This window comes from Bos grunniens, chromosome 15 (genome assembly GCF_055505025.1).
Source record: "Bos grunniens cultivar Pamir isolate PY7600 chromosome 15, Bosgru_T2T1.0, whole genome shotgun sequence".
Lineage (NCBI taxonomy): Eukaryota > Metazoa > Chordata > Mammalia > Artiodactyla > Bovidae > Bos > Bos grunniens.
In genome coordinates this window covers 49,897,013-49,913,172 of record NC_141179.1, presented here as the reverse complement: position 1 = coordinate 49,913,172, position 16,160 = coordinate 49,897,013, and the positions used below count along the sequence as shown (strand labels likewise).

Below are 16,160 nucleotides of genomic sequence, written 5' to 3'. Positions count from 1 at the left end.
GAAGGGAGTTCCAAGAAATGCTGGCTGCCCTTCTGGCCCTGAACCTCCTTCTTTGACCCAAGGATTAAAATAATAATCATAATACTCTCTGGATTTACAAGAGGCTAATGAACTTTGGTCAGCAGGGAAAATGATATTACAAAACACAAATCTTCCATAACTAGGACCAGGGAAAAAAATGACTTTCTTTGCTGGCCCTTTCCCATACTACTTGTGGTTACTGAGTAAGTGAATAGTTAAGAATGTGTACTAGGTTAAGTAGAGATGAGATTATATATCTTGAAGTACAAACCCAAGTACAGACAGTGGATGAAGTCATAAAAGTAAATAGTATGGATATTATTTTGATAGAGTTGATTTTGAGGTCCTAGGAACTACAATTTTAGAACAGTAATAATAAATTTGAGAGTCTGCTTTGGAAGAATGAGAGGTAAAGACTAGTGAGCACCATGCTATTAAAGAGGCTGAATAGACATATATATATTTTAGCTGAAGGAGACAGAATCTTAAGTGCCTTGAATCTTTGTTCTCTTACATCGTAAGATATGTAACTTAAAAAGAAGGACAGTTTTTACAGGGAACAGATTAGCTCAATATAAGGGGTATTCTTGTGAGAGGAATACAGTAATTACACAGAGAGTCCTGGACAGGCATCAACACACATTTAGTCAGCTGTCAGGAAGTTATACTGAATAATTATGTTTGACAAAGGTGATATGGTAATCTATTATACAAGACATTCCAAATTTAAATTTTATGAATAGAATATGGATTGTCTGAGGCCAGTAAAGCACTAAGAATATTATTTGGAGGTGATGATTTGATTTTGCGAGAAATGTCTAGGAATGCTTAGGACGATGACATTTTAAAAATGTTTCAGTTCAGTTCAGTTCAGTCGCGCAGTCGTGTCCAACTCCTTAGAACCGCATGAATCACAGCACGCCAGGCCTCCCTGTCCATCACCAACTCCCGGAGTTCACTCAAACTCACGTCCATCGAGTCGGTGATGCCATCCAGCCATCTCATCCTCTGTTGTCCCCTTTTCCTTCTGACCCCAATCCCTCTCAGCATCAGAGTCTTTTCCAGTGAGTCAACGCTTCACATGAGGTGGCCAAAGTACTAGAGTTTCACCTTTAGCATCATTCCTTCTAAAGAACACCCAGGGCTGATATCCTTCAGAATGGACTGGCTGGATCTCCTTGCAGTCCAGGGACTCTCAAGAGTCTTCTCCAACACCACGGTTCAAAAGCATCAATTTTTCAGCACTAAGCTTTCTTCATAGTCCAACTCTCACATCCATACATGACTACTGGAAAAACCATAGCCTTGACACCTAGACGGACCTTTGCTGGCGAGTTAATGTCTCTGCTTTTGAATAGGCTATCTAGGTTGATCATAACTTTCCTTCCAAGGAGTAAGCGTCTTTTAATTTCATGGGTGCAATCACCATCTGCACTGATTTTGGAGCCCAAAAAAATAAAGTCTGACACTGTTTCCACTGTTTCCCCATCTATTTGCCATGAAGTGATGGGGCCAGTTGCCATGATCTTCGTTTTCTGAATGTTGAACTTTAAGCCAACTTTTTCATTCTCCTCTTTCACTTTCATCAAGAGGCTTTTTAGTTCCTGTTCACTTTCTGCCATAAGGGTGGTGTCATCTGCATATCTGAGGTTATTGGTATTTCTCGCAGAAATCTTGATTCCAGCTTGTGCTTCTTCCAGCCCAGCGTTTCTCATGATGTACTCTGCCTATAAGTTAAATAAGCTGGGTGACAATATGCAGCCTTGACATATTCCTTTTCCTATTTGTAACCAGTCTGTTGTTCCATGTCCAGTTCTAACTGTTGCTTCCTGACCTGCAAATAGGTTTCTCAAGAGAAAGGTCAAGTGGTCTGGTATTCCCATCTGTTGAAGAATATTCCACAGTTTATTGTGATCCATACAGTCAAAGGCTTTGACATAGTCAATAAAGTAGAAGTTGATGTTTTTTTCTGGAATTCTCTTGCTTTTTCAATGATCCAGTGGATGTTGGCAATTTGATCTCTGGTTCCTCTGCCTTTTCTAAAACCAGCTTGAACATCTGGAAGTTCACTGTTCATGTATTGCTGAAGCCTGGCTTGGAGAATTTTGAGCATTACTTTACTAGCATGTGAGATGAGTGCAATTGTGTGGTAGTTTGTGCATTTTTTGTCATTGCCGTTCTTTGGGATTAGAATGAAAACTGACCTTTTCCAGTCCTGTGGCCACTGCTTAGTTTTCCAAATTTGCTGGCATATTGAGTGCAGCACTTTCACAGCATCATCTTTCAGGATTTGAAATAGCTCAACTCGAATTCCATCACCTCCACTAGCTTTGTTCATAGTGATGCTTTCTAAGGCCCACTTGACTTCACATTCCAGGATATCTGGCTCTAGGTGAGTGATCACACCATCGTGATTATCTTGGTTGTGAATATCTTTTTTGTACAGTTCTTCTGTGTATTCTTGCCACCTCTTCTTAATATCTTCTGCTTCTGTTAGGTCCATACCATATCTGTCCTTTTAGATCAGCTTAATTTAGACATAGACAACAAATTACTTCTGCAAACTTTCTGCTCTAATTAAAAATATATATATATATATATATATATTCATTCATATATACTCATGTAATCCCTATACCGTGTTCATTGGAAGGACTGATGCTAGGCTGGAACTCCAGTACTTTGGTCACTTCATGCGAAGAGTTGACTTATTGGAAAATACCCTGATACTGGGAGAGATTGGGGTCAGGAGAAGAAGGGGACAACACAGAATGAGATGGCTGGATGGCATCACTGACTCAATGCACATGAGTTTGGGTGAACTCCAGGAGTTGGTTATGGACAGGGAGGCCTGGTGTGCTGCGATTCATGCAGTTACAAAGAGTCGGACATGACTGGGCAACTTAATTGAACTGAATCCCTACAGCTGAACTTTATAGTTTATTGCTGGTGCTCATTTACTGGAAAGTGTCAAGAGCTCCCAGCAAATGGCTTTGTAGTACAGTGAGATTTTGATTTCTTCTCTGCTTCCTGAAGTGCAAGACATTTCCTCCTGAATGGGCCTGTGTGTTTGTCAGTTATTTTCCAGGTACCATTAGACAATTCTCAAAGAGGTCCACTCCTTCATGTTTATCATATTTCAGAAGATTAAAAAAATTAGACATTTTTACTTCCCTTTGGCAGTAAGTAGCCTTGATGTCTAAGTTCTGTCTCTGTGATCTCTGCCTCCACATGGAGATCTAAGGCTTCCAATGTCATTCACTCAAACTTTGCTCTAACCTGCATCTTCTCATTGCTCTCCTGGTGAAAAGTCCAGGGTCTCTCATCTCCATCATGAACCCTCTAACCCTCTTAATTTTCTTAAATAAAAATTTTCAAACTGTCTTTATACTTTAATCTGTGGAAAAGAGACAGAGTGATGAGCTGTAGGTCCTTATCTAACTGAGGGATTTGTATGTTAGTCTTGTTTTCTGAATCAAAATTTTAGGCAGCTGCCATCATCTACCTGGATGTCTGAGTCCTACAGCAAATTTCATGTTAGAAAATTCTGTTCTGAACAGGAATTTCAAAGTCAAGAGAGATCATTTTGTGAGTGGAGTCTTAGAAGTCTTAGAAAGGGGACTTCATTCAATTTTGATCAAAACAGTACCAGTATGTTCTTTATGTACCAGCCTAAAGTAGAAGGACAGTCAAGGGTTTACAGAAATTTGGAAAGAGAGAAAAGTGCAGCCCAAGGATTTTGGTGCCTCTGTGTCTAAAGTATTGTTCCACTGTGTGTTTTTATTCTTCTTTTTTGTTTTCTTCAGTCAATGAACAGTTTAGAAGAAGTAAGAGAAGATGGATTGGGGGAGGAAGGAGAATGCCACAGAGCATCCTGATACCATTGACCCCATCAAAGGCATGAAGTCCAAACACTCAGTATTTATGCTGTGGATGTCACTGAATGTGGAAAGATAATTGTGCTAAACTGAATACTTGTTAAACTTTCCATAGGTCTCACTATTGCTATTTAAACAGCTATTGCAAAAAAAAAAAGATAAACTGATGAAGTTGATTCTCCTATTTCTGTCATTCAGTACTTGAGGGAAAAGCTGAGAATAACATATGTATAGAAGAGTAGAAAGGATCACAGTTTGGCCAATATCATCCCCTTGCTAAGAGGCACCTGAGCTTCCATGTTTATTACAAATGGCACTGTGTTTATGCCCTCTGTGCTGATATTTATTGGGATTCTTGGCCTAGAAACTGTACAGTGTCGGATTGGGATTCCATTCTGTGCAATGTACATCATTGCTTTGATGGAGAATTCTCTACTTTTGATCATCATCAAATCTGAACCCAGTCTCCATAAGCCTAGGCATACCTTCCTGGCCACGTTGGGAGCCATGGACACTGCACTTAGCACCAGCATTGTCCCCAAGATGCTTAGAATTTTTTGGTTTCACTTGTCAGTGGTCTAATTTGATGCTTACCTCTTTCTGATGTGGCTCATCCACACATGTCAGGGTATTGAATTGGGAGTCCTGTTGGCCATGGCTCTGGGCCACTATGTAGCAATCTGTTATTCTCTGAGGCATGCTACCATATTCACTCAACAGCTAGTCACTGACATTGGAGTTGGAGTGATATTGCGGGCAGCCTTTCTCTTCATCCCGTGCATATTGCCCCTGAAGTGCCATCTTACCTTTTACAGAACTCAGTTAATGTCCCATGCTTACTGTGAATATATGACCCTTGCAGGGATTGCCACTGGAGATGTTGATAAGTTCTATGGTCTCCTTGAAGCTATTGTTGTTAGTGACTTTGACCTCATTTTGATCACCCTCTCCTATACACAAATATTTATCACTGTCTTACACCTGCCCCAGAAAGAGGCACGCCTTAAGGCATTTAATACATGTACTCCCCACATACGTATCTTCTTCCAGCTCCAGTTCCAGAACTGGAAGAACTGCTTTTCTCTCCTTTTGTACTCATAGGTTTACTACATATATCTCATCTTACACATGTATCACTTTGTCCATTCTTTAGCTGCTGGTTCCACATTTCCTCAACACTTTTGTCTATGGGGTGAAGACCAAGAACATTCAAGATAAGGTAGTAAAAAAAATGTTCTGTTTCAAAGTCAGGCTTGACATTTGATAGAACTAGTTGATCCTATGGATTTAATGTGTCATCTTGAGCATATGTGATCTGCAAATCCAGTTAGTGGTTTGAGTATCATCTTACTTGATGAATACATTAATAAAATGTGAAATATAAGGGATGATATGGTGTTCACAGGCTAAATAATAGTCTATAGATCATCAGAATAGTCAATAATAGTCATTGGAACTCATGACTCTCCTTATCACCAAGGCCATGTGCCGGGGTCCAGCCCAGCAGGATCCAGGGATACCCTCAGGGTGAACGGCATCGGCGAGAGAGAAAGTAAAGGAGAGAGAAAGAGGCCGATATTCCTTGGTTTACACAGAAAACCAATAAAGCCCCTGACATGGGACTTGCCCTGTTCATGAAGGCCTCAGGCACCCTCTCGATGGGGTGAAGATGCAGAGCGCCTTCTCGAGAGAGTCTTAGAAACCCGGACAGAAAGTGAACTCAGAGGGCCTCTGTGCTCAAGGGGATCAGCCTGAAAAAGGAGAAAGAAAGAGAGAGAAAGAGAAAGAAAGAAAGAATGACACAAGGAGACCAAGCTTAGGTGGAACAGGGTCTGCAGCTTTATTTTCAAAAAGAGCTTTTATACCTTGAGTTACACATTTCCAGAAGTGAAAGATGTAGAGTCATGCAGAGTCAGCTCAACAATACATCTGTTTAACCCTTATCAAAACCAGGATGTTTGCTGCATACCTTTCCACTTAAAAGGTCTTGTTATTATCTTCTGGCTTGGAGGCCTATTAACATGTTATGACCCTTTTCTGATAAAAGTTGGTCAACCAGAAAACTTATTTTTCCTTTAAAGTGTTTTTTCTTTATTTTTCCAATCTGTGTCATCCTCAGAAAGTACTAAATAAAGTTACATTCTTATGGAGCAAAGGTGCAGTGGGTTACAACAAAGAAAGAACTTATTAACTCAAAGGTCTTTTATTGCTATTGTCAAGGCTACTACTTGTTTTTCTACATTCTAACTGTATTAACTAATGCACTCCCAGGCACACAATGGGTAAGGGTTAAAGAAACTTGGCAGCAAACATTGGCTCAACGATGAAGCCCTTCACCAGTATTATCTAATAATTTTTCACCTCTCAAAGGGCTCTATGCCCTTTAGGACTTTTACAATGCTTTAGGCTTCCCGTGCTTTTCATGTTTGGGAAGTTGTGAACAATCATGTGCGTTAGTTGCAAGAGTATGGACAAACCTGCCAAGCAAGCTAGAATGCCAGGAAAAGTTTGAATTGAAATACTCCTTTCATGCCCAGGAGACTTATTAACTAGAGCCCTAAGTTGATCTTTTTCAGACAAAGGTAGTCAGGGATAGCTCCCTGTTAATGTCAGAAGAGTTGGTGAAAGGCATAATATAGTAAACAGTAGACAGACAGACTTTGGTTTTGGGGTAGATGCTCGAGCAGGTCCAGGAAGTCCCTGGAGTCCTGATCTGCCTTGCCTGTCTGGTCTCCTCTGCATGATCTTGTCATGGGTGGGATCTCCCTTGCTGGCTCCAGGCAGCCATGTTTGAGTGAAATAAAAAAATGCAGAGACCCTCTGCAGATCATAGTGGAATATAACTGAATTTTTCTTATACTTAGAATTACAGGACCCAACTCCTATGTTTGGTATATAAGTCCCTTTACATTCTTTCTCCAGCTATTAAAAAATCTTTAATGATTACTTTGTCTCATCAAAATTCACCCCTTGAATGTCTCCTTCTGGTCTACTATAGATATAAATATCTATAAATATATCCTTTTCATGAAGTTATATTTACTAAATATATATTATGCTACCAAATTGGTGAATCTCATGCCATGAAATGTTTTTTTCTGACAAATTTAGGACTATAGCATACAATCTTATCATTATATTTTTTATTGTTCTTAAGTGTCTACTAATTTCTTTATATAAAGAGCAATTTGAAAAAATCCTTGGTATTTGGGGTTTCTATGAATGTTCTGAACATAAAGGCAACTTTTAAACTTACTGTGGACCACATTGTTCTAAAGTTCATTCAATTATTTGAGTCAACAAACAATTTTGACCTAGTAAGGATGGAGGTCTAAGAAACCTGGACAGAAATTATGAATTGTTAAATTATTATTAATTTTTAAATTTATTTATTTTTGTCTATGCTTGGTCTTCACTGCTGTGAGGACTTTCCTCTAGTTATGGAAGCAGGGGTTACCCTCTAGTTGTGGTGCACAGGCTTCTCATTATAGTGACTTCTCTTGTTGCAGAGAACACACGCCAAGGTGCCAGGGCTTTAGTAGCTGTGGCTCCTAGGATTTGGAGTGCAGTCTCTGTAGTTGTGGTGCATGGACTTAGTTGCCTCATGGTATGTGGGATTTTCATCAATCAGGGATCCAGTTTGTGTCCCCTGCATTGGCAGACAGATTCTTTACCACTGAGCCACAAGGAAGCCCTGGAATTCTTATTATATTGGTTTCTAAATGTCTTTTTTTCTTCTTCTTTTTCTTTTTTTTTTTTAGTATTAAGCAAAGTTTATTTTGTTTTTTATTTTTTCATATCCTAATGATAATATTTCATAGATAGGTTTCATTTTTCAAGCTCATCACCATTGAGTGCAAGCAATCAAATGTTTGCCAAGTATATTTAATAGAAAAAGCAGATTTCAATTTGTTATGAAAGAAATGGTCGAAATTGGTTACATGTGAGAGTTCTGGAGTCCAATGAACTTGGTTCAAAATTTTATTTAGTCACTTCCTAAATGTACACATTGGAAAAACGTTTATTGTCACAAATTAAGCTGTCTAACTGGCACCCCACTCCAGTACTCCTGCCTGGAAAATCCCATGAACGGAGAAGCCTGGTGGGCTGCAGTCCATGGGGTCGTGAAGAGTCAGACACGACTGAACGCCTTCACTTTCACTTTTCACTTTCATGCATTGGAGAAGGCAATGGCAATCCACTCCATTGTTCTTGCCCGGAGAATCCCAGGGACAGGGATTCTCCATCGCCTTCTCCGAGTATTATTTATATCTGTAACTATTTCCATACCTATATATTTATGTTTATGATCAAATTTTTAATGTTATATGATTTCATTATTTATAATTTTACAGTTCCTTGGTTGTGTTTTTAACATTTAATAGAATTAAAATTTCCCACTGTGAATATGGATTACTGTGTAGTTTATTTTTGGGTATATTTTGCTGAAATTCCCAATTTTCTCATTTATTCATTATTTGTTTCACTGTTTCCTTGAGCATATTAAACACCATTACTTGAAAATTCTTGACTAATAATTACAATAAAAAACAACTGTGTATTTGTTTCAATTATTTCTTTTTCTCCTTGTTTCTGAACTCATGTTCCTGTCTCTTGCTAAAGCTAGTAATTTTCCTAGCGTGTCAGATATGACATATAAAATTTTCTGACCCACGGACGGTAGCCCACCAGGCTCATCTATCCATGGAGCTTTCCAGGCAAGAACACTGGAGTGGTTTGCCATTTCCTTCTCCAGGGGATCTTTCCCAGCCAAGGATCGAACCTGCATCTCTTACATCTACAGCATTGGCAGGCAGGTTCTTAACCAGCCAGGATTTATTACACTTATCTAGTCAAGATTCTGACTCAACTGGAGATTCCTCTCCCACTTTATTGGCTACATTTCTGCATGTAAGGTTTTGCTTGCTAGAGCTTTCAACTGTGAGCTAAGTATACAATCCGTAACCCAGCTTAATAATCCTGTGAGTCAAGCAAGGCAAGACTGCCAAAAACTCTTTCCCCCCGCCCTCAAAGTTCTCTTTATTTTTGATCTCCCATTCAGCCAGTGTGTGTATGTGTGTGTGTGTGTTGTAGTTGCTCAGTTGTGTCTGACTCTTTGCGACCCGATGGGCTGTGGCTCATCAGACTCCTCTGTCCATGGAGTTCTTCTCCAACTGAGAAGACTGGAGTGGCTTGCCATTCCCTGTTGCAGAGGAGCTTCCCAACCCAAAGATTGTGGAGAGATTGTCTCCTGCATTGTGAGCAGATTCTTTACTGTCTGAGTCACTGGGAAAGCTTCATTCAGCCAATGTGTTATGTGAAGACTACTTCATTATCAGTCTTAGTTCTGGGTTCTTCTTTCTCACCTGCAGTCAGATACTTATATTGCCTGCTCTGTCTTTCTCTCTTTTTTTGTTGCTATTTTTTCCTGACTTTTAAAATTGGTTTTCTGCCAGCAAAAAAAATTGTTCTTCTCCTGCTTTATCCTCAGGAACAGCAGGTGACTCTGCAAATGTAGCTTTAAACAGTCCACTTTCTCTGTTCTCTGAAATATTCCTCTGTCATTCTATTGCTTCAGATTTGCTGCAATGCATTTTAACTTTTTTTATTTAAAGTTCATTGGTAAAGTGTTGCCTCTAGCTTCCATTATCTGCTTATCTTCACTGAGTTATAATTTAGATTTCATACATATAATATTTTATTTAGCTTGCTTTTACCTTTCAATACATTTAAAATTTATGCTTAGATAACTTTGCAAACACAAAATTATATAGGCTTTAATATATATGAAAACTTTTGTGACTTATACATATATGAAAAATCAATTAAGTAAAAATTACACCACACCTCATAAAAAATCCACAGGATATTCTTATTTAAAGTTAATGCATTTTCTTATATAAAACTCAAACAATGTAAATTTCTTCTTCTGTTTGCTCTCCTTACTTTCTTATCAGAGTTAATTAGAGTGTGATATTCAGGCTTTTTAATACCAGAATATATGTGGAATTATTTAAAATAAAAATGAGTTTCATTTAATAAATATTGCTCCTCAGGAATTTTTCATCTACTGTCACAAAACAGACATCTCTGTAATTAAAACTTTTGGGCTTCCTTCATTTTAAAAATTCCTATAACAGAATATTGTAGAAGTTTCATAATTTAGTTAATTTTTTCTTTAAGTAAACATTTTTTCAAACATATTAATGATGCCATAAACATGTGTGTATGTGTATATATGTAAACATGCATATATTTTCCTGTATATCTCAATAGACTAGAATTTCAGAATATATATGTATATATATAATATACACACACACATATATATATATATATACATACAGACATAATCAGTCCTCATTATTTGCTGCAAGTATGTTCTGTGAAGTCATTGCAAACATTCCAGTAAATTCTGAACCATCTTTCCTTTGGAGAAATATAACATGAAGTCCTTTGGGGCTTCTGGACACATTTTCATCAACCAATTAGCACATAATCTTTTTTGTGTGTATTTCTGTTTAAAGACAGATTTTAATATATGTTAAACACAATTAATATGTATTTCTTACAAATAAGGAATCACATTCAGTATTTCATTATAATAAAACTAGTCAAAAAGGGTTACACATTTTCCTCAACCTGGGTGATATGTCTGTAAATTTATTTGGATTCTGCCCTCACAACCGGGTTGCCTATTACATATTATTTAATTGACTACTATCTCATGATCTACAAATTTAGCCATTTTCCCATTTTTCCATAGCATCATCACACACTGTAAATGTTACTTAAGCACTTGTCTGAGCAGCCTCATAAGCAGATTGTAAATTTCCTCTTCCTTTACTGGATGCATAGTATTTTTCATTCACTAACATTGACCTCATGGACAACAGCGCTATATAACTCATGCCTTAAAGAAGCTTATCCAGCATATTATTTCTTTCATAAAGCAAATCACAGCCTTGTGTTTAGGAACAGAGGCAACACTTCAGCCCTTTGCTTGGGGGCCATTTTATACAGAAAAATCACCACAAGCACAAAAATGAGAAAAAAAACACATTATAAAAAGACTGCAAGAAAGGGTACTCATTTATAGTATAAGATCTGAAACAAGAAGGCAGAACATCATCCTGTGGATATGGGAACATGTGCATTGGACAGTTCAAATATTTTGCTGATCTGTGCACAATTACCAATGACAATGAAGACACTGTGAGTGTTGATTTTGATATTTCAAATAAATTTTAACAAGTAGGTGAGTTTACAAACACTGAATCTGCAAATTATAAAGGTTTTATATGTATATATTTGCTGTTCAGTTGTCAAGTTGTACCCAACTCTTTGAGAAACAACTGAAGCAACTTACCACATGTGCTTATTAAATATATATATATATATATATAGTTGTTGATTTACTAACTTCCTCCAACTTTTTGCTACCCTATAGTCTGTAGCCCATCAAGCTCCTCTGTCCATGGGATTTCCCAGGCAAGAATACTGGAGTGGGTTGCCATTATCTTCTCCAGGGGATCTTCCCAATCCAGGGATCAAACCCACATCTCTTGCATTGGCAGGTGGGTTCTTTACCACTGAGCCACCATGGAAGCCCATATATATGTATGAAAAAAGGGAAGGTGTTAGTCACTCAATCATGTCCAACTCTTTGAAACCCCATGGACTACAGCCTACCAGGCTCTTCTGTCCCTGGAGTTCTCCATGCAAGAATACTGGAGTGGGTAGCCATTCTCTTCCTCAGGGGATCCTCTTGACTCAAGGATCAAACCTGTGTTTCCTGCACTGCAAGCAGATTCTTTACTATCTGAGCCACCAGGGAAGCCCCATATATATGCATATACATATACCATGTGTATAGATGTATAGTCACATATATGCACATAATGCATTAATAGTAAAGTGAAAGTGAAGTCGCTCAGCCGTGTCCGACTCTACGAACCCATAAAATGATATGCAGATGACACCACCCTTATGGCAGAAAGTGAAGAGGAACTGAAAAGCCTCTTGATGAAAGTGAAAGAGGAGAGTGAAAAAGTTGGCTTAAAGCTCAACATTCAGAAAACGAAGATCATAGCATCTGGTCCCATCACTTCATGGCAAAAAGATGGGGAAACAGTGTCAGACTTTATATTTGGGGGCTCCAAAATCACTGCAGATGGTGACTTCAGCCATGAAATTAAAAGACACTTACTACTTGGAAGAAAAGTTATGACCAACCTAGATAGCATATTGAAAAGCAGAAACATTACTTTGCCAACCAAGGTCCGTCTAGTCAAGGCTATGATTTTCCCAGTGGTCCTGTATGGATGTGAGAGTTGGACTCTGAAGAAAGATGAGAGCCGAAGAATTGATGCTTTTGAACTGTGGTGTTTGAGAAGCCTCTTGAGAGTCCCTTGGACTGCAAGGAGATCCAACCAGTCCATTCTAAAGGAGATCAGCCCTGGGATTTCTTTGGAAGGAATGATGCTAAAGCTGAAACTCCAGTACTTTGGCCACCTCAGGCAAAGAGTTGACTCATTGGAAAAGACTGTGATGCTGGGAGGGATTAGAGGCAGGAGGAGAAGGGGATGACAGAGGATGAGATGGCTGGATGGCATCACCGACTCAATGGACATGAGTTTGAGTGAACTCCAGGAGATAGTGATGGAAAGGGAGGCCTGGCATGCTGTGATTCATGGGGTCGCAAAGAGTTGGACATGACTGAGCGACTGAAATGAACTGAACTGAACTGAAAACTGTAGCCTATTGGTCTCCTCTTTCCATGAGATTTTCCAGGCAAGAGTACTGGAGTGGGTTGCCATTTCCTTCTCTAGGGGATCTGCCCAACCCAGGGATCGAAGCCAGGTCTCCCACATTGCAGGCAGATGCTTAACTGTCTCATGATTAATAACACCAGGATTAATAATACCACGTCTCACCAAGAATTAATAACACATTTCCAATTATAAGTTAAAATTATATATTTTAACTTAATTAAAGACTGAATGTGTAGAAATAGCATTTTGACTTTGACATTTCATGAATCACTGTTTTTCAGTTTTCTTTTTTCACTTTTATTTACATGGGTTCCTTTCAGTTTGTGTCTTCCAGTCAGTTTTTAGAATAAAGAAACTGAGAGGATAACTTACAATATGAGATTTTAAAGAGACTTAAATACTGGGAAACTTTTCTTAGAAATATTTATGGAGAAAAAAAAAAAAAAAACTCAACTTACATAAAATTTAAAATTCCCCAAACCTACTTTGCTGTTGTATAAAATGGGGACTACTACTGCCCATGGCTGACTCTGATAGTTATTTTTACTTCAAAATTTGAATTATGATATACATAAATGTATTGTGTTTAATGTCAACCTTAATGTATATATGATAGGGATCATTTACTTATCATCTTTGATCAATATGATTATTCAATGTGATGTTTCTTCCCATCCTTATTTCTGAAATAATATACATTCTCCACTGTAACTAGAACAAGTTAATTAACAATAATTTGCAAATAAGACTGATGGGAAAGGCAGGGATATTGTAATTAAAAAATTACCATCACAGGGAACTCAGAAGAAAGGCAGCATAAAGGAACTCATCTGACAAGGGCAGAGCTGTTCAGGCAGACTGAGCTATAGGCATGTGTGTGGGCATCAATGGTGACCATTCTGAAAGGCAAGAGTCACAAACATAAACTCAGAGTCTTTTACATAAACAAAAAACAACCATTATTTTTCTCATAATAGTGCACTAAAAGACAAACTGAAAACTAACAAAGCAAACAGTACTTTTCAAAATTGAATATTTCTGTATTCTCTAGAATATTATGGATGAACATTATATTCATATTTTTCTTTAACTTTTTATTTTATATTGGAGTATATCTGATTAACAAAGTTGTGATAGTTTCACATGTGCAACAAAGAGATTCAGTTATGCATATGTATCTATTGTTTTTGAAATTCTTTTCCCATTGAGGTTGTTGCATGATACTGAGCAGAGCTCCCTGTGCTATACAGGGAGTTTTGTACACTTCAAAGTAAATGTGTGGCAATTTACTTCCAATTTGTGTAGTTTAACTGCAGTTAGCCTCTGCTAGTAACCCCGCTGCCCCAGTCATGACAAGTACATAGCCATGATTAAGTTGCAATATTCAAAGTAAGAAAAAAAAAAGAGAGAGAGAAACAAATAAATCTTGAGCCACACCAGGTTTTTCTTTAACTTTTTTTTAATTTGGGGGGCACTTTTTAAGCGAAAACCTCCCCCCAAATATACATCTGCTTTTGATAATTGAATTAAAGTATCTAATTTTACATATGAAGAGGATGAGAATTAGAAATGGGACATATACTCAAAAGATTCTCAAAAACACAGCTCTATCCCTGGCTTAACCACTAATGTATTAGTAAAACATTAATATTTCTGTACCCCAATCTCCTCTCCTAAAAATGAAGAGGCTGATCAAACTAAATAAATAAATATTTATTTACCTAAATAAATCTGGACAGATTTACTCCTGCAACATCTATGCAATGAATAAATCTTTAAAAATTTGTATTTCTAAATGTTATTTTCCTAATATTGGGTAAAAAGGAAGCTAACAAGGTATTGCTCAAGTACCACAAAGAATTATCTGAACATATTAAGGTAACGTGCCACTGTAGCTACATACATGTAAATATCCTTTGGATAACAAATAATGTCTTTTCTACTTCAATTTGCTATGGATAGGACAAAATGTAAACTCTATATATTCACGAATTTTTTTTGATTCTATTCTTACCATAACATCCACAGGGCCCAGAATATACACATAATTAATAAACATTTCTTGAATGGATAAGTATCTTAATAAAAATGCTAATGATTTTATGTAACAAACCCCCAATATACCTTATGCAGTATATATGACCTACAATTTAAATATTTCATTTCCTTTCCTATCAAAAAACTTTCCTTTTGCTTCCACAAAATATGAATTTCTTATCTCTTTCAATACCTTAGTGTATTAAAGATTCTTTTGGTGACAAACAATAGAAATTACCTTTGGTTAGATAAAGAAAACAAAAAGCAGGATATTTCATGGTAACATTCTGTGGATGTCATGACAGCTAAGGATAATTTGAATATCTATATCTCAGGTAGGATTAAAGTCAGCCTTCTATAAGACCTCACCAGCAGGAATGGATGACCTCTTTATTGAATCTGGTGACACTATCTGGTCTTAGCTACAATAACTGTTGGATAAGATGCATAATTTCAATATATTGGGTCAGATTATTCAACCTGGACCAAACAATTATATCCCTTATTCTAATTTAATGGGGATGAAATTGTGTCAGGGCAATTCTGAAGAAAAGGAAAGTATGATAAGTGGTCTGGATTCTGTTCACTGGATTCATGTGGCGTGTTTATATTTAGCACATGCAATTGTCCTAGTTTAGCTCTTCCTACACTAAATATTCTTGCTAGTTGCATTCCATTGTACTAGGACAAACTTTATCATCTATGAACTCTCATAACATAATTACTGCAAAGTAACTCCTTATCTCCACTAGAAAATATTCATCTCTTGATTTATACAGGAGCTAAAATATTTCTCCGGCATCAAACAGTAAAAAAGTGCATCATGAACATAATAGAAATATATACATGGTCAAATGCTTGAAGCATTTTGACTGTCTTGAAAATATTTATAATTCTTTTTATAAATATATATGGCTGTTTCTAGGTATTCCGTGTAATCACATACTTATCCATGTTATAGGTTTGTTTTTTTTTTTGAAGGAAATTATGTTTTAATATTTATTCAGTTGAATGAGTGAATGACTAAGAATGCTAATTAAATATTTTGCAGCAACATTTTATATAGAAAAAAAAGCTAAATACTTAGATGGTAAACTGGATACTGACATGCTCTGCTCTGATTTTTTGCTTGCTATCATGTTTTGCTACAAAGGGCTTTCTGCAGCATAAAGATGATCAATGCATAGTTCAAAGACTAACATTTGACACAATGAAAACAATATCATTGCATGTTTGCCTAATGATAGGAGATTGGAACACAATGATAAATTATTATTTGGCCTTCTAGATATCTTATAGATTCTTCAGGTAGGCAGAGAATGCTTTTAGAAGGCAAATAAATATTCATGACTTTATCAAACGATAAAAAGCAAAGACATCACTTTGCCAACAAAGGTCCATATAATCAAAGCCATAGTTTTTCCAGTAGTCATGTATGGATGTAAGAGTT

General features: G+C 37.1%; 1 pseudogene; it reads left to right on the top strand.

The window, feature by feature from the left end:
* The first annotated feature begins 4,196 nt into the window (after positions 1-4,196).
* LOC147358069 (olfactory receptor 52A1-like) lies at positions 4,197-5,163 on the top strand (annotated as a pseudogene).
* Positions 5,164-16,160: the final 10,997 nt, after the last annotated feature.